The 25,604-nt window shown below is 46.1% G+C and overlaps 1 protein-coding gene across 8 annotated transcripts in view; it reads right to left on the bottom strand.

Moving 5' to 3' along the window:
- The window catches only part of RFTN1 (raftlin, lipid raft linker 1), a 220,955-nt gene that overhangs the window by 138,065 nt on the left and 57,286 nt on the right, over window positions 1–25,604 (bottom strand). The window lies entirely within an intron of this gene.

Raw genomic sequence — 25,604 nt, 5'->3', positions numbered from 1 at the left:
ATCCTAAAGGAGATCAGTCCTGAATATTCATTGGAAGGACTGATGCTGAAGCTGAAACTCCAATACTTTGGCCACCTGATGCGAAGAGCTGACTTACTGGGAAAGATTGAGGGCAGGAGGAGAAGGGGACGACAGAGGATGAAATGGCTGGATGGCATCACCGACTCAACGGACATGAGGTGAGTAAACTCCAGGATGGACTTGGTGATGGACAGGGAGGCCTGGCATGCTGCAGTCCACGGGGTCGCAAAGAGTCAGACACGACTGAGAGGCTGAACTGAACTGAACTGAACTGAATCTAGGGCCAAACTTCCCAGAGATCACACTGGAAAAATCACTTCCACCCCCTCAAAAGATAAGAGGGAAGGAAAAGAAGGAGGAGGAGGATCAGGAGACGATGACAGCTGTACACAAATCTAAACTGCTGTGCAGCAAAAAGCAGCAGCAAAACAAAGTCCAAGACACACTGGACCAACACTGATAAGCCACTTAGGACAAAGGGGTTATTTCCTTAGTTTGCAAAACAAACAATAAAAAAAAGAAAGAAAAGAGAAATGGGCAAAATAGATGAACAGGTAACTGTCTAAAAGGCATAAAAAGGTAATCACTATTTGAAAGGACACTCAAATTAACTCGATTAGAGTTCTGCATATCACAATAAATAAATGTTTTTCGCCTACTGAATGATTTTAAAATCTTTTGGAGAAGGGCAGACAACATTCACAAGTTAACAGATTCAAGTGAAAAGTGTACATTCCTGCCCCATCCTCCATGTCTTAGTCTTTTTCCCTTTGGGCAATCAATACTATCCATTTTTTTGTACACATGTTAACAATTGCTAAATTTGTACACAAGTAAATAAGTTTACATTTCTCATTTTTTTACACAAATGGTAGAATAATGTTTATAACCCAATTTTATATCCATTTTTATCAACTGTGCTCAGTCACTCAGTCGTGTCTGACTCTTTGTGACCCCAAGGGCTGTAACCCGCCAGGCTCCTCTGTCAGTGGGATTCTCCAGGCAAGAACACTGGAGTGGGTTGCCACGCCCTCCTCCAGGGGATCTTCCCCACCCAGGGAGCAGACCCGCGTCTCCTGCGTCTCCTGCTTCGGCAGGTGGGTCCCTGACCACTGGTGCCACCTGGGAGGCCCATTTCTTTCCCCACGCCCTGGCTACTGTCACAGTGAAAAGATGATTCCTAGGAGGTGGTAATTCATAGTTCTCTTGTTATGTAATTTGTACTTTGTTCATATTAAACATTTCACGTTTAAATGCTATTTATGTTGTCTTTTCTGTTAATTCATAATTTTTGCCTAGTTGTCAACTGGGTTATTGATCTGTTGGTTTGTAATTCTTCATATATTAGGAAATCCAGTTCTTATTTGTGATAATGCAAATACCTCTCAATTCGTTTGTCTTTTGACTTTGCATAACATGAGTTTTGCCATGAAAAATGTTTTTTAAATGAAGTTGAATTTGTCAATCTTGCCTTCAGTAACTTCTAAGTCTAGATTATAGCACAAACCCGTATTAGATCTATGGATCTATAGGTCTAATCTAATGGATCATAGGTATAAACTTAAATATACTTAGGAATACAATACATGATAAAGACCACATCTCAAATCAGTGAGAAAAAGTGGACAAACTGGGGGTGGATGGGAAGTGTTGAATTCACATTTCATAAATTCCCAATGAACCAAGATTCACGTGTAAAAAATGAAATATTGCTATAGGAATTCAGCAGAGAATTGTTTTATAACACAGGTTTGTTCTATGATCTAAACTTAGAAGCTACCGAAGGCAAGATTGACAGATTCAACTTCATTAAAAAAAAATTCTTCATGGCAAAACTCATGTTATGCATATAAATATTATACAGGTTTTAAAGTGTTTATATTATGTTTTAAAATCTGGTCATGCTATTTTCTGAATCTTCCTATCTTCCTATCTTCTGAATCTTTCTGTTTATTTGTTTTTCTGAGTGGTCTTTAAAATAAGTTCATTAAATTACCCCTCAAAAAAATCTTGTTGCTATTTTTATCAGATCATGTTCACATTATAGCTGAGAATGGATTTTCTTCTTTTTACTCATTTTTAATTGAAATATAGTTAATTTACAATATTGTGTTAGTTTCAGGTGTACAGAAAAGTGATTCAGTTATACATATCTCAATATATCTATTCTTTTTCAAATTCCGTTTCATTATAGGTTATTACAAGATCCTGAATATGGTTCCCTGTACTGCACAGTAGGTCCCTGTTGATAGTAGTTTGATATATTAGTCTCCAATTCCTAACTTATCACTCTCCCCTCAGACTATCTGATTTTCTTTTTAATCCATAGGAATTGGAAATTGAAGCCAAACAATACTTTAGAGAAACTTAAAAATGTCAACACCCCGAGGATGGATATTTTAATCATGCCACAAGTTTCCACCCAAGAACATGGCATGACTTTCATTTATTCAAGACTTTTTGGGGTCCCTCAGATGCATATTATAATTTTTTTCACGTAGCTACTGCACACTTATGAATCTCTTCCTAGTTATTTTATATTTTATTGCTATTTGAATAGATTCTTTTCTCCTTTTACTTCTATGATACTCATCGTGGGCAAGAACGTTGGGGCAACAGTCTCGCTCGTCGTGGCTGACAGGGGAGAACCTTTGCAGAGGGTCGTGTGGTGTTTGCCTTCAGTCTTAAAAGTGCATTCACCCTGCATCCAACAGCCTCACCACTGGGTATTATGCCTACGCTGGACACACAGATGTGTCTCAAGATACATGCGCAAAGATGCTCACCACGGGATTACTGCCAACACCAAGAGGCGAAGGGCTCCTCATTGTAGGGCAAGCTCAACACTGGGACACCCCAGTGATGAATCCTATGAACCGTTAAGAGGATTACATGCTAATGAAAACGTGTCCGAGACCCACGACTAAGAGTCAGGGGGTCTAGCAGTACTCATCACAGGATACTAACATATAAAGAAAATGGAAGAGAGAGAGAGATGAGCGAAATTCTCTTTTCTGGAAGAAATCACAAAAACATCGATATTGGAGAGACTGGAGAAGGGAGGGGAGGGTGGAAAGGTAGATTTTACTTTATTATGTACTTTCAACACTATTACCGTCAACAGTAATCGTTTGGGTGGAGCTTAGGAGACATTTTAATTTTCTTCTTTATAAATAAAAATATTATATAAAAATTTTATGTATTTAAAAAAATAATGTGTTACTTTAAAAACAAGCTAAAGATGCAATCTAAGGGTACTTAAGAATGTACTTAAAGTCAGACACTATAACTCTCATTCCACACATCACACACAAAATTTATATGAAAAGAAAATCTATAGCAGTGTTTTATTCTAAAGCAAATGACCAGCATCCTGGAGAAATTGCCATGATAACATCGACAAAGATAAGGCTGATGGAGAAAGCTGGAAAGCATGCAATGTTTCCCTTTAAGAGTAGTTCTAGATAAGGTGTCAGATTTATAAAAAAAGAGAACAAAACAAAACTTGAAGGTAAGTCTGGAAAGAGCGTACTCCCAGGCACAGAAACGCAGCAGGCCAGGGGTGCTGCTGCCCTGGAGCCTGGCTTCGGAGCAGGGTTCCTCTACGCCTGCCCCTCTGGGCAGCAGCAGAGTCACTACAAACGGAGACTCTCGGGCACCACCCCAGACCTACTGCATCAGAACTGGAGCCATATACATCTTCCCTGGTGGCTCAGACGGTGAGGAATCCTCCTGCAATGCAGGAGGCCTGGCTTCCATCCCTGGGTTGGGAAGATCTCCTGGAGAAGGGGATGGCTACCCACTCCAGTATTTTTGCTTGGAAAATTCATGGACACAGAAGCCTGGTGGGCTACAGTCCATGGGGTTGCAAAGAGCTGGATACGACTGAGTCCCTAACTCAGTGACTCAGGGGTTGCAAAGAGCTGGGCTCACTGAGTGACTAACACTTTCACTTTTTTTCCCATGTATTCACAACCCCTCCAGGAGATTAAAGCCTAAGTCCAATACTTTGCCCACCTGATGCGAAGAGTTGACTCACTGGAAAAGACACTGACGCTGGGAAAGACTGAAGGCAAAAGAAGGGGGCAGCAGAGGATGAGATGGTTGGAAGGCATCACCGACTCAGCAGACGTGAATTTGAGCAAACTCCAGGAGATAGTGTAGGACAGAGGAGCCTGGTGTACTGCAGTCCATGGGGTTGCAAAGAGTCAGACACGACTCAGTTACTGAACCACAGGAGTAATTTTCTAGATAGTTTCCTTTGGTGTTCCTCCACTGGGCAGGGGACCTTTGGATCTAAGGGCACACACCCACCGTGACCCACGCTCCAACCCCACACAGCCGAGACCCTGGTGGGCCCTGCCCTGGAAGCCCCAGGCCCACCGTGGGCCCTGCACAGACCCCCTCCCCAATCCCTGGGCACCCCAGGCACAGGGCGGCATAGAAACTAGCAGAGAGCAGGTGAGGAGACACTGCTGCAGGTGCAAAATTCAAGGGGCACCAAAACGCAGCAACCAGGACAAATCAATGTTGAATGCAATATGCTAAAAGTGAAAATGAATACCCGAAGTCCACAATGAACGCACTATCAGAAATGTTAATAAAGATAGGATCAGTGTTATCGATTTTCCTTTCGCCTCAAGCTCCAGTACAGCTCGACACGGTACTGCTCCGGATCTCCTCTTTTTAAAACATGTTGCCTCGCTTGCCTCACCCGAGTGCCAGCCCAGTCCAGCATCTCTTGCACTCTTGTCTGGGGCCCTGCAAACAACGGGAGTGGGCCTGTGTAAAGGGAACCAGGGGCGGGTCTCCCCCGCGGTCAGATGACAAAGCAACTGAAGTGTGTGTGTGGCACAGACACTGGGCGTTTCATTTAAAAACCTGAATGGACTTTTGGCAGGAGTAAGCCTTCCTGGAGGGCAGCACCTCAGAAGAAGTCATGTTGGACTCTCTGCTACCCCATGCACAGTAGCCCGCCAGGCTCCTCCGTCCATGGGATCCTCCAGGCAAGAACACTGGAGTGGGTTGCCATTCCCTCCTCCAAAGGGATCTTCCCAACCCAGGAATCGAACCAGGGTCTCCTACACTGCAGGCAGATTCTTTACCTTCTGAGCCACCTTTCTGGAGGGTAATTTTATAATATCCATCAAACCTAAAAATACCATACAGCATGGAGACCACCCTCCTCTTTGATGAAACTGTACATAAAGAGCATCTGTGAGTCATCAAAGATGAGACCTTCAAGTAAGTCTCTACAGGTTGGTATTTGATAAATGTTTCAAGTATCTTAGACTCTTTCTGCAATGATAAAATAAGCCTGTACCAAAATTTTGATCATTTGTATGTGTTTCCTCTTACACATCATCCTATAATTAAAACAATAAAATAAAAGCAGTCAATGCATTTTTTTTTTTTTTTAGTCAATGCATTTAGAAGCCTTGGGATTCTAGGATCAGCTACGCTCCTGACTGGCCTCAACCCCAGACATGTGAATGGTCAGTTTCTGCACATAAAACGGAGATTACTTCCATCACAGAGTTGATGTAGGAATCACACGGGATGACGCATGTGTAATCGATGAGGCTCCAAATGGCCGAGCCTGGTGGCGCGGGGAGTGGTGGACCGAGAGCCGGGGCCCGGCTGGCCGCAGATGCTGAGGACCGAGAGCTGGCCCCGGGGCCCGGCTGGCCGCAGACGCCGAGGACGGATCAGCCCTGAACCTCCCCAACCCCCCGCATGCCTTCACCTCCACCCCGCCAGTCAGGGCACTAAAAATATTAGTCAATCAACCACGTTACGGCTAAACGCTTCCTGAATAAAACATAACATCTTTAAAATTTTTATCTCCAAATCTAAAGATGCATTTCCTGTCAAAACTCAAGGGATTTTATGGCTTTAATTTTTGGTATGTGTGCTGTCAAAGTAAGTTGATCTTCATGGTTAAAAAAACAAATAAAAATGAATCTCAACCATCTTATGGCAATTAAAAAAAAAAGGTCCCTATTGTAAATATGATTAAAGGCCTTAATTCCATGTTTCTTTTTGAACCTTAACCTTAAAAAAAAAAAAAGCCCTGTTCTTGTAAAGTGACCAATTCCCCAATATTATTACTGGGAAAACAAACGAAAGAATGACTTATGTGTTTGGAACATACCAAAAGTGGCCTCTTGGTCTATTTTCCCCACCCCTCCCATCAGAATAACCTCTCCACTATTTTTGTTTTGTAATATTTGCCTGATTTTGTTTACAAATTACATAACCTTGGGTGATTCATGTAATTCCCACCCTGTCTCTTGGGTCCCTTCTTTTGAAAGCGAAGACCCCTGACAGGCCATTCCAAAGGAGCATCCAACTTTCAAATGCGACGATGTTAATATTTCGATCTGGAGACTAAGGTATAAGTTTCTAACTAGAAAGGGACATCGGAGAATAGAATAAATATTTCCAGCGTGAACTGAAAGGGTCCTCCCAACCAGAGTCAAAAGAAGCAACAATCACACGGCAGGCAGGCTGGTGGAGAGACGGAAAGGCGGGGGAAAGAACCTGTCGCTGGCGTGGCCGGGCGAGACTCCCTGCTGAAGGGCTTCCCCACTGGCTGCTGGCTAAGGGGCCACGGGCCCATGCAGGGGACACGGGTTCCATCCCTGCTCTGGGAAGATCCCCCACGCCTCGGAGCAACTAGGCCCGCATGCCCCAACTACCGAGCCTGCACCCTCCAGCCTGGGAGCTGCGACCACTGAAACCCAAGCACCCCAGAGCCGGCTCTGCAACACACCGAGTCACGCAACCAGAAGCCACGCATCACAACTCCAGAGGAGCCCTGCTCGCCACCCCTGGAGGAGGCCCACGCACAGCCACGGAGACTCAGCACAGCCCAACATACACAGACGCACTTATTAAAAAACCACACTGCTGAAGGAGAGAGCCCGATTGGACTGTCTTGGCCAGCGTGACTCTCCAGGCTAGGGCTCGGCACCCACTCGAAGGTCACACTTTCCTCTCCACTTTCTCAACTGTCCTGTCTCACAAACTTCACCAACAGTGCTCAGAATGCAAGCCGGGGTCCCATGCTCTGGGAGCCACCTCCATCCCAAGTGGGTACTCGTCCCGCCGCCGTGCAAAGCCCCAGTTCTCCAGCCCGAGCAGAGGCTGGGTCTCATCCTGTGACCTGTACTGGGCCTGGGACAGACCGCAAGGCCAGGATCTGAGGCCCCAGGGTCCGATGGATAGGGTAAGCAAGACAGAGAGCCAGGGACGGACAAGGAGGTGGAAGCCCCACCTCACCAGGAGAGCGGCACCCTCTCCTCCCAGTCAGATTATTACTGAGGGGCTCGGGGGGCCCAGTGGTGCCAGAACTTCTAATTCTTACCCCCAAAAACTCACAGTTCTTGACCCTCATAGAAACTCTCCTAATCCTCAGCTTTGCCAAGTCAGTCCCACTTCATTTCAACCCCACATGGGCTCCCTGGTGGCTCCTACAATGCAGGAGACCCAGGTTCAATCCCTGGGTTGGGAAGATCCCCTGGAGAGGGAAATGGCTGCTCACTCCAGTATTCCTGCCTGGAGAATCCCATGGATAGAGGAGCCTGGTGAGCTACAGGCCATGGGGTCACACAGTCAAGACACGACTCACCCGGTGGGCTGCAGAGTCTGGCTGGGGCATTCCATAAGTGTGGGAGGACAGACGCCCCCCGCCTCCTTCTCATCCCAGACGGCGACACTACCGAGGGGCGACCGCCAGTCGGGCGCTGACGTGCTTCCTCGGTGCCCTCTCCCGTCATCGCGACGCATCCACGTCTGCAAGGTTACACCCAGAGGCACTGGAAGCAGGCCTCTGCTTGCTTCCTGTCTCTTGCTTACCTGACTACTGCAGGTGCCTAGTACAAGTGAAATCATATGACAGTTGTCCTTTTGTGATTGACTTATCTTGTTTAGCACAGTTTCGTCAAAGTTCACCCATGCTGCAGCATGTATCAGGACTGCTTTCTTTTTGAAGGCTGCATAATAGTCCATCGTGTGTGTATGTCACACTTTTGAAGATCAGAGTTAGCTGATCTACAATGTCGTGTTAGTGTTGGCTGTACAGCAAGGCAATGCCGATATACACATACACACACACACACACACATTCTTTTTCATATTCTTTCCTCTTACATTCAAGTACTCTTGCCTGGAAAATCCCATGGATGGAGGAGCCTGGCAGGCTACAGTCCATGGGGTCGCAAAGAGTCGGACACGACTGAGCAACTTCACTTTTCTCTTATAGGTTATTACAAAGTATTGAGTATACTTCCCTGTGCTATATAGGAGGTCCTTGTTGGTAAGCTATTTTATATGTAGTAGTGTGTATATGTTAATCCCCAGTTCCTCCCTTTTCTATACTGATGGAGATATGAACAAAGAGGTTAGGACCACATAACTACATTTCAAATCCCTTGGAAATCTTTGCTTTGTCCTCATTCAATTACCAATAACAGGCTTTTTAAAAAAAATCAACATGCAGAAAGCACTGCTGGAAAGGTATTTCGGGTAACATGAGAGTCCAAAGGTCTTTTGAAATAAGTGTTTTGCTCTTCAGTGTTTAGAAAATAATTCCGTATGAATAAATAAACCATTATTCCTGGAGGTTTTATTTTTTTTTTTTTAAAGAAAGGAATGAAACAGGGGGAAAAGCGTAATCTACAAAACCACATATTTCTTAACACTCCTGGGATAAAGTAGATTGCTTTTGCTATGACTGTTTGTTTAACAAAAACATTCTGCAGCCCCGTTGACTCCCTGGAAATGAGGCCTTTCAGACATCTGCAGAGGAGCCAAAGTGATGTTGCTGCTGCTTCAAATTTCCTTATGGGGAAGGAAAGATCCCCTGGAGGAGGACGGCCACCCACTCCAGTGTTCTGGCCTGGAGAATCCCATGGACAGAGGAGCCTGGCAGGCTACAGTCCATGGGTCGCAGAGTCGGACCAGACTGAAGCAACTTAGTGCACACACACACACCGGCTTCCACACAAGAAAGAAAGCTCATGCACGACGACCAGTGACCTCACATCTCACCCACGTCCCTGCAGCAGGCCAGCCACGCCCAGCTGCAACAGCCCCCATGTTCGTGCCCAGCAATCGTTTCTGCTTTAGCCCGATTACTCAAAGTCCGACCCTGCTTTTCTAATTATATCCACTAACGGATCTGTCAATACCAGGAGCCCAACACGAGAGACAGACACCATCTCCCGAGGGTCAGCGCCCACTCAGGTGAAGCTGATAACGATACTGTTCAACCAAATCCTTTTTTTCCCCTCTAAGTCCCTTGAAGGCCACCATTTCTATAACCTCAATGTGCCTGGCTTTGCCGTAGATCCAATTCAGCAAAACACAAAAGTCAATCATTGCTCGATGTGGGGTTTTTCACTGTATAAGTGAAAAAAAGGAATTTGAGCTTTAAAATAAGGTTTGCAGCCCATGTCTTTGGTATCATTTCTAAATCTGGGGCATAAAACTTCCATCTTAGGGTCTTCAAATTCAAATTTTTGTCAACTTTTTATCAACAAATTCATGTTTCTGAAACAAAACAAAACAGAAAGAAACACACACACATCCAGACTCAGGAGACCACACCATTAAAACACTATGTATTCTTTTATATTCTGTTAATTGGACTGAAATTCACTTAACATAAAGTCAATCATTTAAAGTGAGTCAGTCAGGGGCATTTAAATACATTTACAATGTTCTTTGGAAGGAATTATGCTGAAGCTGAAACTCCAGTACTCTGGCCACCTCATGTGAAGAGTTGACTCACTGGAAAAGACTCTTGATGCTGGGACGGATTGGGGGCAGGAGGAGAAGGGGATGGCAGAGGATGAGATGGCTGGATGGCATCACCGACTCGATGGACGTGAGTTTGGGTGAACTCCGGGAGTTGGTGACAGACAGGGAGGCCTGGCGTGCTGCGATTCATGGGGTCGCAGAGTTGGACACGACTGAGCGACTGAACTGAACTGAACTGACTGACAATGTTATAGGACCCTCACCTGTCTCTAGTTCTGAAATGAGGCAACTGCAAATCCATTAAGCGCTTATTCAGCATTCCTCTCTCCCCTGCCCCCAGGCAATCAGCAACCTGCTTTCATAAAACACAATTCTTAACACCTTAACTGCATCACAGATAAACTCAAGAGGGAAATCTCAGCAGGACTAAAAGCACTTCTTCAAGCTTCCACGAACCTAGGATTCTACAGGTCAGCCAGCAATAACTGACGAAACAACCCATGCTCATCAAATGAGTCCTGAGATGGGGGTCGCCAGTCCACAGTGGCTATGAATCCCCCGTGCAGGAGACATGGGCTCGACCCCTGGTCCGGGAGGATCCCACAGACCGCGGAGCAGCCTGGGTGGGAGGGGAGTTTGCGGGAGAATGGATACATGTATATGTATGGCTGAGTCCCTTTGCTGTCCACCTAAACACTGTTAATCGCCTACACTCTAACATAAAATAAATTATTAAAAACAAAACAATACCAGGCACTGTGAAGCTCAGATTTCACAGTGGGGTACTCAAATATTAAAAGCAACCAGCTAGAAACTGAACCCAGAGTATTAATAAAATATTTCACATGCTTAAATGTACTCTTTATAGAGAAGACACGAAGGATTACCAAGTCTTCAAACTTTTAACCAAACTCATTCACACCAGACCCAAAAACAGCTTAGCGTGAGTCAGAAGGGAACCTGATTATCAGTATTTTATGCCCTTTTTCCTAATTGAGCGTGATAGCTCTCTAGCTGACACTCCTGGAAGTTCTCTTTTGATTCTGAGACTACAATAAACTGATTGCATCAAAGACCAGCCTCTAATGAATATGTACAAACAATATGGAAATGAAACTATTTAGAATGTAAATGAGACCCTATATGGATTTCTACGATAAAAGTCTCAAGACCTGGTATAAAAGTAATCAGCACATAAAAGCTTCAAGGCTGAAAATGTGGCTGGTCTGAGTCGAGTGTGCCACACGTGTAAAGTGTACGTGAGATTTCAATGACTTAGCACGGAAATAAGAATGCAAGATACCTAGGCTAAGAAGTTTTTTTTTTTTATATTGCTAACACACTGAAATGACAATATTTGGAATATATGAGGATTAAATAAAATGTATTGAAGTGCATCTCACCTGTTTCTACCTGTTTTACATGTGGCTACTGGAAAATGTAAACTTATATATGGAGCTCACGTACGAGCTGGATGACACTGCTTTTATCATTACTTATTAATCATTTGCTTAACATTTATCACTGCTTTTAATTATACAAATTATTCATTTAATCTTTTTCTGTCCTTCCCAATAAATAAGTTCTGCCAGGCAAGATTCCAGGCTGGGTTTGTTCGCCAACAAGCTGGCCAACCCCGAGTGCCTGGAGAAGGCTCATTAACAATCATCGCTAAATGAAGAATTCCTCCATTGACCCATACGGCCACCACCCACGTCATGACCACACTAGAACTTTTTCTGCCAAAGGAAGGCCAATGCAAACGGCCACCTGCAGCCACTCAAGGGGGTAAACTCGGAGGTGCCGCACAGTCTGGGCTCCAAGTAAATTAGCCAAGATGATACCAAGAGGACATGAGTTTGAGCAAACTCCGGGAGACCTGGCGTGCTGCAGCTCACGGGATCCCAAAGAGTCGGACACGGCTGATGGACTGAACCACCACAAGCTCGATGACAGAACCCGTGATGAGTCCTCAAAAACCATCACCCAGGGTAAGACCCAGAGGAAGTTTATTATTTTCTCCATCATGGTAAAGTATACATAAAAACTTACCACTGTAACCATATCTCAGCGTACATTTCAACAGTTCTAAGCACACTAACACTGCTGCATAACCATCACCACCAGGCCTCTTCAGGAAACCTTCTCCTAACCAACGGTGCCAGCTGCGGCTGCCCCTCAACCCTGCCCTCAGCCACCCAAGCAGAGAGGACCGCGCCTCCATCCCCCCAGCCCTGCTTCCTCTGCCCCCCTCCAGCAGGAGCAGGAGATACAAGAGCAGCAAGGAGGAAAAACCAGCTGCTCTGACTCACAGGAATTCCCAAACATGAAAATCCGCCACTGGAAAAGAATCAAAGGTTGAGGCGACAACAGAAGCAAAGGAAGAAAGCAAGAATTTCACTTTGCAGACGTGGCCGGAAGACGGCCCCAAGACTAAGCATCTTAACCACAAGCAGTATAAAATGGGGGGAAAAGAAATTTCCCAAAACCCACAGCGCCCCGAGGGCGTAAGTGCACTTCAGTTTGGCATTTACATGGGACAGAAGAGCGTATTACTATTTCTTTTTATCCTGAGTCATTACCATAATGGGCCTCCACTCTATAACAGGGTTTTACATTAATATGTCAATAAAGTCTTTACTTAGGAGAGTTTTTTTTCCCCTTACATTTCAGAATATAATAATATAAAATAATACACTATGGAAACTGTCAAAAAGCATAAAAATTCACCATGCACACAGACCAGTTTTAAGAGTTTATGACAGTTAGGGACCTCCCTGGTGGTCCAGTGGTTAAGGCTTCACACTTCCAGTACAGGGGACGTGCGTCTGATCCCTGGTTGGGGAACTAAGATCCCACATGCCACAGGGCAAAAGATAAAAAAAAATCAATACGCTAATGGTGAACTTTCCTACAAATGGGGCCAGAACAACAGACTCTCCGTACAGAAATGTCTAAAATTCAGTCACTCCACAAATAAAGTTGTAGAGTCATTCCTGGAATAGTCAGATTCATAGAGACAGGAAGTAAATGATGCTTTCCAGGGTTTGGGGAAGGGAAGATGGGGAACTGGTGTTTAATAGATATAGGATTTCAGTGGAGGAAGATGGATGGTGGTGACAGTTGCCCAACAATTTGAATGTACTTAAGGCCGCTGTACTGCACGCTGAAAAATACAAGAAAGGCCTAAGTTTTATGTTATGTGTGTGCGTTACCCAAACTTCCCTGGGGGCTCAGACGGTGAAGTGTCTGCCTGCAACGTGGGAGACCTGGGTTCAATCCAGGGGTCGGGAAGATCCCCTGGAGAAGGAAACGGCAACCCACTCCAGTATTCTTGCCTGGAGAATCCCATGGACTGAGGAGCCAGGCGGGCTACAGTCCATGGGGTCGCAAAGAGTCAGACACGAACGAGCAAGTTCACATTCACGTTACCAAAATTTGAAAAAAATAAGATGTCAGTACTTCAATCATGAAAAAAAGAAGAGTTTATAACAGAATAAATCCCATTCTCTGCAGGCTTAGTACCACGTCTACCCTCAAAGGAAGCCCACTCGTGGTTTCAAAGGCATGGTTCCCAGACACACCAGCGATGCAGACCAGTGGGCCCCCTCTCCCTGCTGTAGTGGAGACACGTATTCAGTGACACAGTCAATGAGCCATTTGCAAGACTTACCAAAAGTTCCACATATTGTGAATGCATTTAATAAATAAAATTATGTGTATGACATCACAAAAGATTCAACAGCACTCAAATGAGGATAGCACCAGACAGCTCTCAAGCTCTAAAAAAGGCTTCACACCTGCATTTTCAGCTTTGCATGAACAATTACCGCGTTCATGTGCAAACTCCCAAATTGGTGCATGGAAATAGAAAATCGTATTCATGGGCTCCACTCACCAATTTGCATGCAAAATTGTCCTCAGCAATCTCTGGTTCATTTTTTGCCATGTAAGACATGGACTGGGGGCGGTCAATGATGCCTCAGGAGACTGATTTTAGGAGGCATTTTGGTTCCCACTACTGAAAAAGGGGGTCCCTGATGCTGTCTGGGTCTACACACGCATATAAAATCCTTCCCAGCTGCCTTCTCACGCATTTCAGTGGAAGAGCGGAAAAGCCTGAGAATGAGATTAAGTAGAATAATGGGTAACGGATATAGAACAAGTAATAGAACAAAGAAGAAACATGGTAAAAAAAAAAAAACCGTGTTTTCACCCAGAAAGATGCCATCTATCAATGACAGTCTGCACGAGAAGAGAAAGATGTATATTAACCAGGCAGGAAAAGGACTCCTCTGATTCAGCCAACGATATCTACTGAAATGGACCACCAGGAAGCGTGGCCTTTGAGACTGCCAGTGAGGCCCTGACAGGCATCTAAGTGCTCATAACGCATCTGAAAGTTTTTTTCTAACGTTCCTTCCCTTCCTTGCCGCTTCCCTTTTTCACTTGACATGCAGCTGGTGTGAACTGAGATACGCTGGGAGTGTGAGAAATACACACGATTTCAAAGACTTTGTGGAAAAAAGAAGAATGTAAAATATTTCAGAGTGTTTTACTGATCACATGTTAAGCCGATGATATTACAATTGATTTACCTGTTTTAATTATTTTTAATGTCGCTACTAGAAAATTTTAAAATAGATTCACGGCTCATCTTATATTTCTATCAGACAAGGTCTGTTCTAGAACCTTTTGTTTTAAATTTAGTTACTTAAATTTTTTATTTTAAACATTTCAATCCAAAAAACATTATCCCTCCTCTATTTTTAAATTAGATCCATGGCTCACATGATATTTCTATTGGATAGATTTGTTCTAGAACCTTTTGTTTTAAATTATTTAAGCTGATTTCAGTAAAAAAAAAACAAAAAACAAACATGATCCCTTCTCTGCTTTTATTAAGCTGCCAGTTTAGCTCCTGACTAAGCATCCTTTAGCCACAGGCATCAGTACAGACACTTCTCTTCCAAAAATAAACCTGTAACACGCAGAAATGGGGCAAAGCTGCTGAAATATGTGCAGCGTGGGATCAGTGAGTCATCTGTCTTCAAGTACATTAAATCTTTTCTTCTTACTCGTTGTCACCACTCCAAATTGGAGGGGAAAAGCAAAACTTCTTACAGTTTTCACATCTGATAGTGAAAGTAGCTCAGTCATGTCCGACTCTGCGATTCCGTGGAATTCTCCAGGCCAGAACACTGGAGTGGGCAGCCTTTCCTTTTCTCCAGGGGATCATCCCAACTCAGGGATTGAACCCAGGTCTCCTGTATTGCAGGCAGATTCTTTACCAGCTGAGCCACAAGGGAAGCCCCAGAATGCTGGAGTGGGTAGCCTATCCCTTCTCCAGCGGATCTTCCCAACCCAGGAATCGATCCAGGGTCTCCTGCATTGCAGAAGCATTCTTCACCAACTGAGCTGTCAGGGAAGCCCTCACACCTGATGTTTGGTCCCTGAGCCCTTAAATATCCGCTCTTGGAGAATTCCTAGTAACACCATCACACCAGCTCCTAAGGTGTTTACCTCTCTGGAGCAAGTGGGTTCACAACCTTTTTCGGCCCCTACCCTGTCTGCAGCCCCAAACACCCTCCTGAGTCTCACCCCGCCAGGCAGCGATCCTCAAACTGAGCATCTTGCCTGCAGAACAGCACTGCTCTTGCAAAACTTTAAATAGCCTCGGAGGCCGCCAGCCAGCCAGCATCCCGGCTGAGATTATTCACGTCAGAAACATCAATAGACCCTCCAGTTTGTTTTGTTAAGTCTGTGGAAGTGCCCTGGACTGGATTTTTCTGGGTGATTTATGTTACATTGCACAAACGTGAATTCTGCCTCACGCACTTAACACGTCGCTGCGGTCACACTCCTATTTAACGGAGCCAGCTCCCTTCCTGAGCTTCCCTGTCTGGCTCCTTTGGGGTGGGATGAGAACTTCATGATGTCCAGTTCCCACACCCCAGTAAGAAGGGAGTATCGTTAGTACTTTGTTATCACTACAGATCAAGGTCTTAACTCTAAACAATGGAGGCAGAAAGAGAGCAGGAACCTGGAACTGAATTACAGGGGGGAAAGCTGGTGGCATCTCCAAGCTGGCGAAGGCAGAGACGGGTGGGCTAGTGACCAAGGATGCACTTGGATGGTTCGGTGGAAAGACCCGTGGTGTGTATGCAGCCCAGGCGTCTTTGACAGTCCTGATTCTGCTGCTAGCTCTGTGTCCACAGCCAGATCCCTGAAGACACCATGGAACGGTCTGTAAAGCAAAGGGAACTGTGGTCTGGGCAATTAGGGCAACTTCATGGTGGTGCTAGTGGTACAGAACTGTCTACCAATGCAGGAGAAGGAAGAGCCCCCGGAGGACAGTGCGGCCACCCGTTCCTGTGTTCCTGCCTGGAAAATCCTATGGGCAGGGGAGGGCTCCAGTCCATGGCGTCGCCAAAGAGTCGGACACAGCAGCGACTAAGCAACAGCAGCGTATACACACACGTGAAAGATGAGTCCCTGGACAAACCAAGGCTCTTGATTTACTGACCAATTATGGTCTCAACAGTCACAATGAGGGAGTGCCCAAACCATTCAGTAAGACAGGGAACAGAAAATACCCCGCGGAGAGCGACAGCTGTGAGTGAGGAGCTCAGCTCAAGTCAGGCTGCGGACAAGTCAGCTGCCATCTGGCCAGCCTGCGGCCTGTCCTTCCACAGCACTGACATCCTTTCCCTCTACTTTTCACACTACTTTTAACCTGCTTTTCTGAGAACAGTTGCAAAGGATTTTTTTAGCTGAAAGAGTCCTTAAAGACGATGATGATGACGAGACAATGACAGAAGTGATTTCAGAAATAACGCTAACAAGGACGGTAACAATAATACTCACTTCCTCTAACAACGATGGTAACAATGATACCCACTTCCTCTGAACATACATTTCATGCCAGACATCGTCTCCTGTGTTTTACACGAATCCTCCTTAATGAGAGATGCAGTATTACCATCTCCACTTTAAAAATGAGAAGACTCTGGATCGGAGAGGCTGAGTAACTTTCCCAAGGTGGTACCGCTGGTAAGTGGTGGCCTCAGATTCACTCAGGCATTCAGAGCCAAAGCCTTTAACCTCGACACTCTGCAGTTTCTCTAACCGCCCAAGCCACCCCTCATTTTACAGATCGTAACATCGTGCCCCCACAGTATTAAACAACGGGCTGCAGACACAGCTGGCAGCAGAATCAAGAGTCTGCGAGGCCCCTGGACTACACACCACGGCTCCTTCCACTACACCACAGAAGTGTAGCTGGCACAGCCGATCAGAACAAAAGACTTCCAGAAACCGACGGGCACCGTCTCCTTGCTTCTGCACAACTGTGGCCTCCCTTCCCAGGCTCCGGAGTTTGTTTCTGATCCACCAATAGCCAACTGCTTGGATCAGGGTTTTCCTTGACAGGCTGAGCACAACAAAGCCTTTCCTTGAAATGCAACGTTGATTTCTTCCATGAATTTGGCAGGGTAATCACGATGGGGGGAAAAAAAAGTACCGCCTGGATGTGTGCACCACGTTCAGAGCCAGGAAATCTACAATTTGGGAACCAGAAAAATAAGAATAGCTACCTAGTGCTTATAAATAACCATTAGAAACCAGACTTGCCTCATTTCGGGGTATGGCAAGCAAAAATAAAGCAACTGTTTAAAAGCAAATCCAGTTTGCAAAGTTAAATTTCCACAGTTCAAAGACATTTATAGAGTGAGAACTGATTCAGGTGAGGAAATGCAAATAACACACTGCTGACCTTCTCCGTGTCCCTGGACTCCTGCCCACAGTGCAGAAGGCGGGGGCACAGGGCAAAGGTCACGGCCAGGAAGTGACAGGCGCCTTGGTGGACCTCCACAAAGAGTTTGACCCGTATCTGGTTTGAGCACCCCCAGGTACTGGGGGGGACAGGACAGGTGGCTCTGGAACAACGTTTCTTCATTCACCTCTACTCTCCTTGTGTCATTATTAACACATTCCCAAACACCCATGTTCAAATATCTTTACAGGCTCAAGATTTGATAGGAGTCCCCAAATTGCCCTAGGCATCAGTCTGACCATTCACAGTCCAGCCTATGCCTGTCTCCTCACGTCACTCATGCAATAGGTGAAGACTGATCATGCTGTTTTCTTCTGAGTTTCTCTAGTTGATAGTAAGCTTAGAATCTTTATATATAATGTACAATTACATATGTCTGACTCTTCAGTTAACAATCCTGCTGCCCAGTTTTCTATAGCTCAGCTTATCTTTTTCTTACTGATTTGCAGTAAGATTTTGTCTATGATGGGTTGTTGTTCTTATTCAGTTGCTAAGTTGTATCTGACTCTTTGTGACCCCATGGACTGTAACATACCAGGCTCCTCTTTCTTCCACTATCTCCCAGAGTTTGCTCAAATCCAGGTCCACTGAATCTCTATCTAACCATCTCATCCTCTGTCGCCCCCTTCTCCTCCCACCTTCAATCTTTCCCAACATCAGGGTCTTTTCCAATGAGTCAGCTCTTCGAATCAGGTGGCCAAAGTACTGGAGCTTCAGCTTCAGCATTAGTCCTTCCAATGAATATTCAGGGTTGATTTCTTTAGGATGGACTGGTTTATTCTCCTTGCAGTCCAAGCAACTCTCAAGAGTCTTCAGCACCAATTCGAAAGCATCAATTCTTCAGCACTCAGCCTTCTTTATGATCCAACCTCTCACATCTGTACATGACTACTGGGAAAACCATAGCTTTGACTAGATGGACCTTAGTTGGCAAAGGTCTCTGCTTTCTAAGATGGATACTGGTCCTTTGTCTGATATGCATCTGGGCATAGCTCATTTCACTATGCTTCACAGACTCTACGCTTTTCACAAATTGAAGGTTTGTGGCAATGCCGTCTTGTCAGACAATAGTTAGCCCTTTTTTGGCAATAAAGTTTGTTTTTTTGTCTTGTTTTGTTTTCGCTGCGTTTTGCAGCTTGCAGGATCTTAGTTCCCCAACCAGGGATCTAACCAGGGCCTATGGCAGTGAAAACTTTAAGTCTTAACCATTGTACTGCCAGGGGATTCTCAGCAATAAAGTACTTTTTAATTAAGAAAATAATAGCAAATGAAGCAATTGACAAACAACTAATCTCAAAAATATACAAGCAACTCCTACAGCTCAACTCCAGAAAAATAAATGACCCAATCAAAAAATGGGCCAAAGAACTAAATAGACATTTCTCCAAAGAAGACATACAGATGGCTAACAAACACATGAAAAGATGCTCAACATCACTCATTATCAGAGAAATGCAAATCAAAACCACTATGAGGTACCATTTCACACCAGTCAGAATGGCTGCGATCCAAAAGTCTACAAGCAATAAATGCTGGAGAGGGTGTGGAGAAAAGGGAACCCTCTTACACTGTTGGTGGGAATGCAAACTAGTACAGCCACTATGGAGAACAGTGTGGAGATTCCTTAAAAAACTGGATATAGAACTGCCTTATGATCCAGCAATCCAACTGCTGGGCATACACACTGAGGAAACCAGAAGGGAAAGAGACACGTGTACCCCAATGTTCATCGCAGCACTGTTTATAATAGCCAGGACATGGAAGCAACCTAGATGTCCATCAGCAGATGAATGGATAAGAAAGCTGTGGTACATATACACAATGGAGTATTACTCAGCCATTAAAAAGAATACATTTGAATCAGTTCTAATGAGGTGGATGAAACTGGAACCTATTATACAGAGTGAAGTAAGCCAGAAAGAAAAACACCAATACAGTATACTAACGCATATATATGGAATTTAGAAAGATGGTAACAATAACCCTGTGTACGAGACAGCAAAAGAGACACTGATGTATAGAACAGTCTTATGGACTCTGTGGGAGAGGGAGAAGGTGGGGAGATTTGGGAGAATGGCATTGAAACATGTATAATATCATGTATGAAACGAGTCGCCAGTCCAGGTTTGATGCACGATACTGGATGCTTGGGGCTGGTGCACTGAGATGATCCAGAGGGAGGGTATGGGGAGGGAGGAGGCAGGAGGGTTCAGGATGGGGAACACAGGTATACCTGTGGTGGATTCATTTTGACATTTGGCAAAACTAATACAATATTGTAAAGTTTAAAAATAAAATAAAATTAAAAAAAATAAATAAAAAAAGAAAAGAAATGTATATTGTTTTTAAATATAATGCTTTTTGCACAATTAACAGACTATAGTATAGTATAACGGAGAAGGCAATGGCACCCCACTCCAGTACTCTTGCCTGGAAAATCCCATGGACGGAGGAGCCTGGTAGGCTGCAGTCCATGGGGTCGCTAGGAGTCGGACACAACTGAGCGACTTCACTTTCACTTTTCACTTTCATGCATTGGAGAAGGAAATGGCAACCCACTCCAGTGTTCTTGCCTGGAGAATCCCAGGGACTGGGGAGCCTGGTGGGCCGCCGTCTATGGGGTCTCACAGAGTCAGACACGACTGAAGCGACTTGGCAGCGGCAGCAGCAGCAGTACAGTGTAATCATAACTTTTGTACACACTGGGAAAACAAAGCATTTGTGTGACTTGCTTTACTCCGACCCTCGCTTTACTGTGGTGTCTGGAACTGAACTGCAGTATCTCTGAAGTGGGCTTGTACTGCAATTTTGTTTGTCTGTTTTTTACATAGAAGTTTTAAAAGCATATGTGATCCAAACTTCTAGAACTTTGAGGCTTCTGGCTTACGTGCATCCTTTCTAAATCCAAAGCCTGGGCTCATATAAAACTCCATTTATAGTTAAAGTGGCACGACTAACCCCTAAGATAAGTGAGTGCTTTGAACTGGGTTTCCACTATGGTGCCAGGCAGTGCTTGGCCCCCAGAACAGTTCGGCACACGTGCGCTGAGGGCCAGGAGGAGAGTGTGTCTGAGCAGGGTCCAGAGCCCCGCAGGAGGATGAATTAGACATCCAGGAGCCCTCTTTCTCCTAAAGCTACTGAGATAACCTTTCTTATCTATCAGGTCAACTCTATTCAACTTTAGATTGCAGATTCCTTGTGTTAATAATGCCTAATAAAATATCTTTCTTGACAATTCATAAAACACACATGCTTTTGGAACTTTAGAGTTCTAACTCTAAAAGACTGGTTTTGCAAAAGGGGAAACTGAGGTTTCTCCCCCCAGGGCCCCATCAGTCGTGTCCGACTCTTTGCGACCCCGTGGACCGTAGCCCACCAGGCTCCTCCGTCCATGCGATTCTCCAGGCAAGAATACTGGAGTGGGTTGCCATTTCCTTCTCCAGGAGAGAGTTACAGCAGAGTCAAGGTCTCCAATACCTGCAGGGCCACCGCTGCCCGTGTCCCCGTGACGCCCGCCCCCAGCCGGCCAGGAGGAATTACACAGCCGAAGCAAGCCGCATCCGTGCTGTGGCTGCAAGCACCCTTACCTTCCTGACGATTCCACGTGGCCACACTCCTAAGTCTCCACCTGAAGCTGGTTCTGAAAAATCCCCCTGGCAAACCCCACGGGGGATGGAAACTCACCATGTTCAAAACAAACCCGTTCACGACCCCCGCGCCTGCCCTGCGTCCTGCGCCTCCGCACGGTTTGCAACATCACAGCCAAGGGAGATACGGCCCGAAACCGGAAATGACACGGCAGCTGCCTCGGCCTCTAACTCTTCCCTGCATCCAGCCGGCCGCCGTCCCCTGCCAAGCCTCCTGTGAACCCTCCGTTATGAGGCTCCCTCCTCTGCACGGCCCCACGTCAGCTTTCCTGACCTCCAGGCTGCCTCCAGGCTGCCCTCCACCCACACTGCCCACACTAACAATCCGGGTAAAGCACAGGCTGGCACAGCGCCCCAAACCCCCAGCCCCACGCTTCGGTCCAGCGGTTCTCAGGAGGGATGGTTGTCTCCAAGGGAACATTAGGAGACGGGGGTACTATCAGTTATCACAGGGGTGGGGGACTCATCACCACTTCGGGGGCAGCAGGATGGCTCCAATGCACAGGGTAGACACTACGAACTCTCCTGATCGCCACACAATTTTTGAAAATCCTACTGGACAGTCTTATTTTTTTTTAAATAATAACCTGGAGTATGTGCTTTATTCTTTTGTACCTCAAAAATATACATTGATAAAAATTTATTTCTATTTAATTTTTATTGGAGTATAGTTGCTTTACAATGTTGTGCTGGTTTCTGCTACACAGGAAAGTGTATGAGTTATATGTGCACATACATCCCCTCTTTTTGGGGGTCTCCTTCCCATTTAGGTCACCACAGAGCACGGAGGAGAGCTCCCTGAGCCCTACAGTGGGTTCTGGTTACTGACCTGTTCTGTACACAGGAGTGTGTGCATGTCACTCCCCGCCTCCCAACTCCCCGCACCGCGACTCCCGCTTTGGTGTTCCTGCGATTCTCCTCTGTCTGTGTCTCTATTTCTGTTCTGCAGATAAGGTCGTCTATACTATTGGACATTCTTTGTAGAGGAAAAGCCTGGCTCTAATTATTGAAGCCTAGAATTTCACTCCGCTTTGCATATAAACAAAAGTAAAGTGTGCACAGTTTACGGTTCACTGAACCTTCCAGGAAGGTAATCCTGAGTACAAGCGTGGAAGTGAAAGTCGCTCAGTCGAGTCCAACTCTTCGCAACCCCGTGGACTGTCTGCGGAATTCTCCCAGACCAGAATACTGGAGTGGGTAGCCTTTCCCTTCTCCAGGGGATCTTCCCAGCCCAGGGATCGAACCCAGGCCTCCTGCATTGTGGGCAAATTCCTTACCAGCTGAGCCACCAAGGAAGCTCAAGAATCCTGGAGTGGGTAGCCTATCCCTTCTCCAGGAGATCTTCCTGACCCAGGGATCGAACCCAGGTCTCCCACATTGCAGGCAACTTCTTTACCAGCTAAGCTGTCAGGGACACTGCCTCCTGGGTGGTCAAGGCCTATTCCCCAGCAGAATCGCCCCGGGGGTGGGGTAGATCCCCAGGTCCCACCCCAAGCACCGGGTCAGAGCTGCATCTCAACAGCTTAGGCCACTGGCTTCCCTGGCTCCCTCTGCTCGAGAAGGATTCTTTATGAGGCTTCAGGAGTCGTGTTCTGGAAAGGACTGTGGGGCCAAGACTGAGCTCACAGGAAACAGCTCCTGGTCGATGGGTGATGTCTATGCGGTGGCAGAACGCGAATCCATGCAGGCAGACAAGGCCCTGCTTCCTGCCCTTCCCCTCCCCAGTTCCCTGTCTGCCCCGAGAATCCTCCGGGCCCTCACGGCTCTTTCTAGAAGACGCTTCCTCAGCCTCGCCCATGGCTGTCTCCCTCCAGACACCACCTGGAGCACCCACAGCTTCTAGGGCGTCTCTGAGAGCGGCCGGGACCTCATCTTGCCCATTTGGTCCCTCTGCAACCGGCTCTCCTCTGCCCAGCTAATAACCAGAACTCAACAAGTACTCAGCAGACAAACATGATGAATCAGGACCCAGCGAGCACAGAGTCCATCACTGCGAAGGACAGATGGGTGAAACCGCCTCTTCCTCTGCAGCACGCTGCCTCCCGAGACCCTGGGCCTCCAGGGATGAGGCAAGACTGCCTGACAAACCAAGGCTGCTGGGCACAGTCCTGCCTCCAGGACCACCTCGTCTGGGCGAGTGATGGAGCCCCCAGGCGGGCACCGGGTACCACCAGGCTTGGGGAGCAGGCGTAGAAGCGTCCACGGGAGCCACCCCTGTGGCTTGGTTTGGTTTGGCTCCGTTTGGTCACCCAGGTTTGCTCAGCTGCGGAGGGGCCGTGAGGCGAACTTGCCCTGTGATGACTTCCTGCGACTCTCACTTGCAGGAGTGATGTTATTTTTAGGGGGCGGGGGACGCCAAAGAGGCTTATTTGGCAAACGAACACCATTTGGTCGCCTGAGCTCTGCGTGCGGGTGTGAAGGTCCTCACACTAGAAGCTAGTGGTTTTCAAATCCACCGGAAAGAGTCTCCATACACAGGTCAGGGGCAGGAAAATAAAAACCCCAGGATGACAAGCGTGCAAATTAACCCTGGAACCAGGCGAGGAACCAGGGATGATGGACACGAAACAATGAAGCTGACCACACGTCAGGACGAGGAAAATTCTGAGGAAGGGAGCGTTCTGCCCAAAAGTTTCATTAGGAGAGGGCATTCACACCAGGCATTTATGGCCCCCAAAGTCCAGTCTGTTAGCACCGGGGCAGGAGCTGTCCACTGTGTTCAAAAGACCAGTGACACTGAAAATTTAGGACCCCAAGAGGTCTTCTCCCCTCTGAGTTCACTCCCCAGCTCTCAGACAATCAGCTAATCGAGTCCAAATAATCTAATCATGAAGTAATAAATGCACATGGCAAAAACACAATGGATATTCCTACTCAACAGAATTAGACATCAGCTGTGGTGTCGAGATGCTAATGAAACATCAGACAATCTGTGAGAATGCCATGCCAAGGAGAAGAAAGACAAATTGGGCTCCTCCACTCCTCATGGAAATTAGAAGATTCTAAACTAATCAATTAGCTCCACATCCCCACAATCTCCACCCTGTCTCTGCATTATTATTCCTCTTCATGAAATTTCCTCGGAATCCACTTACTATTCTTATGATCTCAGATATCAAATGAAAATCAAGCCCTCTGCAGAACAGGAGAGAAACTTCACGTTGTAATGTAAGATGAACTGATTAAGGGCACTTAATCTACGAGCAGCTAATTCTCAAAGCCTCCAAGTGGAGTGGAGGAGAGGTCAGGAAGGAGGGATGCCGCTTAGTTTCGATCACACAGAAAAATGGGTTCTGGCGCTCAGCAGGCTGCCTTGTTAACAATCACAGTAACGAGGGTCGGGCACGCTGCAAGTTAGAAAGAGGACCCAATCATCAGAGAACCAAGGGAGAAAGAACACCCTTTCTTTTAGGAAATACGTTGCTCAGGGCTTAGGGATTCTTCTAAAGATGCAAGCAACTCAAAAGGGAAGAATGGTTTTGTCTTCCGAAGACAAATCTCATTTTGCCGAACTGCTAACACCCTGGAAAAGGATTGCAGACTCAGATTTGGAATATGTTTATTACAAAAAACAATAACCACCCTCCACTGAGAACTCTAAGAAAAAAGGAATCATTTTTTCAGTCTTAAAATTTCTGGGAGGGACTTCCCAGGTGGTCCAGTGCTTAAGAATTTACCTTCCAATGCAGGGGACCCAGGTTTGGTCCCTGGTCAGGGAACTAAAATCTCCCACACGCGGCAGGGCAGCTAAACCCATGCAATGCAACTAAAGACACCCATGCACCACAGGGCAAACCCAGCATGGCAAAAAAAAAAAAAATTTAATTCTGGGAGAGTCCCGAAGAGTTTTTGTTTATATGAATTATATCTAGTGATATTTATAATATTAGAAAAATTCAAAAACAAGGGTATCCGAGCACACATTAACTAGTGATGATGTCATCACACATCACGTAACCTGTGGAAAATCCCACCAGGGGCTCGTAAAAGAGTGGGGAAAAAAAGGTAAGAGAGGTCTCAGTATTATTTTGAAAACAGCTCTGTCCTCCAGGACTCCCGGGGACCACACTCGGAGCTGCTGGGCTCTGGCTGACGCAGAGATGACAACCGCTTCCAGAGTCACTTCCGCCATAAAATCCAAACGCCCGCTGTGTTCAACGCGTCCATGAATGTTCACAAGCCAACATGCCAGCTCTAGGAGAACTTCAGAAAGTATGCGTGCAATTTTCGATGACAAGAAAACGGGCTCTTGAGTCTCCTACAGCTCACCACGTTTGATTTATGGCCTCTGCTGATACAGACGACTTGCCACTTCTTGGAGCCACGGAATCCTAAAA

Source organism: Bison bison, unplaced genomic scaffold (genome assembly GCF_000754665.1).
Source record: "Bison bison bison isolate TAMUID 2011002044 unplaced genomic scaffold, Bison_UMD1.0 scf7180017864374, whole genome shotgun sequence".
Classification (NCBI taxonomy): Eukaryota; Metazoa; Chordata; class Mammalia; order Artiodactyla; family Bovidae; genus Bison; species Bison bison.
Note: the sequence above shows the minus strand (reverse complement) of the source record. Positions and strands in the feature narration are given on the sequence as shown.